Source organism: Charadrius vociferus, unplaced genomic scaffold (genome assembly GCF_000708025.1).
Source record: "Charadrius vociferus isolate BGI_N301 unplaced genomic scaffold, ASM70802v2 scaffold266, whole genome shotgun sequence".
In the NCBI taxonomy this organism is placed as follows: Eukaryota; Metazoa; Chordata; class Aves; order Charadriiformes; family Charadriidae; genus Charadrius; species Charadrius vociferus.
The window spans coordinates 2,240,512-2,242,452 of NW_009649114.1; positions in this window are offsets into that span (position 1 = coordinate 2,240,512).

Here is a 1,941-nt window from a genome sequence, read left to right on the forward strand (position 1 = left end):
CCCACTTCTTCCCTGGTCCCCAGCGGCAGCTCTGCAGCCGCAGCGAATGCCTGCATGGATGGCATCACCCGAAGGGTCGGTGCAAACCCTCACAGCAGGGGAGGTCCCTGCTCAGCCACCCACGAGTGGGCTGGGGGGGTCACCAGCCGCAAGAGGGCTTGATTTGGGACCATTCATCCTTCTCCGAACTGCCTCTCACCAGATCTAGCTGCTCCCCAATGGGCCCATCGCCTTCTCCCCACCGCCAGGATGACCAGATGCATCCTGCTAGGGACCCCCCTTTGATGGCCCCCCCGGCAGCCCCACTCAGCCCCCATGAATGAGGGGTTTCCAGCCTTCCCCGTGACCCTGTGACACACAAGGTGGAGGGGAGCGCTTCCCACGCTGCCAGCCCAGCTCCCACTCCCAGGGCAGAGAGAAGAAACGATCGCCCCCCTGTTTTTGCGGTGCTCGGCTCCCCCCGGGAGACAGGGCTGATTGCCCGGGGAGGCAGCAAGTGAACTCACACCTGGGTGTGCATGATTCACATCCCGATCACAAAATACAGAGATTTTCTTCTCCGGCACAAAAAACATAAGGGGAAGTCACTGCCTGTGCCTACTCTGCACACACACACTCACACACACACACGCGCATCCCCCAGTGTGCACGCTCCCGTGAGCAGCCCCACGCCGCAGCCCATGCGTTCGCACCCGCGCCCACGGCCGTCCTCCCGCTCCGCTCATGATTCACGCGGGGATAAGGAGATTTTTTTTGAAGCTGAAGCGATGGGCAGAAGAATTAAGTCGCTGCCTACTCCCGTTCTGCTCGTGTGAAAACACGCGCGCGCCCCACACCGCAGCCCTGGGGATGGATCCAGGCTCACTGCTGTGGGTGGGAGAGATGCCTCCCCCCGCTGCTGCCCCCACGCATGCCCTGGAGCCCCTCCACGCTGCCCCCCAGGGCAAACTCACCCTGGGGACGTTTGTCCGGTTTCCCTGGGAGCACCAAGGTGACACGGGGGCAGCTCAGCCCGAGTCCACACAACCTGCCCCGACACGCAGCGCACGCAGCCGTCGGCTTCTCCCAGCCGGCTCGCAGGGATCATAACGCCCATCGGCTACAGCCACCAACGTAGGAGCTGCAACCAAGGCTGGGGTCTCTCAATTAGCAGAGGTGCTCATTAAGACAGGCACATGCTCCATAAGCCTGCCCACTGCAGGCGTGCCTGCTGCTTCCATGCTGGTGCATCGGAGCATCCGGAGATGCTTTTGGCTTGGACCAAATCCAACCTCCTGAAACTCTGCCGGGTGGAAGGGGAGAGGCTCACAAACCCAACCCAGCACCACCAGTTCAAGCAAGGGCACGCCACAAACAACCCCCGAATCTGCCAGACTCCCGCTGCCGGGACCCCCGGGGTCTCCCGAGCTCCCACTGTTGGGAAAGTTGGCCCCAAGGGAGGAAATCTGGTCCTGAACGGAGCGGAGGCAGCTCCCGCGCAGCGAGGAGGATGAGGATGGGTCAGAGAGAGGCAGGTCCAACCGCGGCGCTGGGTCCCTTGTGAATCATTTTATTTTCACTGCTGCAGAGAGTAGGAGTGAAAATACCATTAAGTTGAAATCAGTCGAGAACTACATATGTCTCTAGATATATCTGTACAGTCTACCAGTATATATACACATTATATATAAATATATACATAGGGTCTCCGGGTTTAAGGTTGAAACCTGTCGAACCCAATAAAGCCCACTGTAGGAAGACTTTGAGAGGAGACTTTTGCCATGAGAAAACAAGCCTGAATTAGCACAGGGGTTTAATGAACCTTCCAGTGCTGGAAAGGGGGGAGCGCCCAGCTTGAGGGGTCACTGGTGTGTCCCCAGGCTGTGGGGAACATCCCTGTCCCATTCCCCAGGAGCGGGACACAGTGCCCGTCCATGCCCGTCTCTGAGAAGGGTCAGTTTT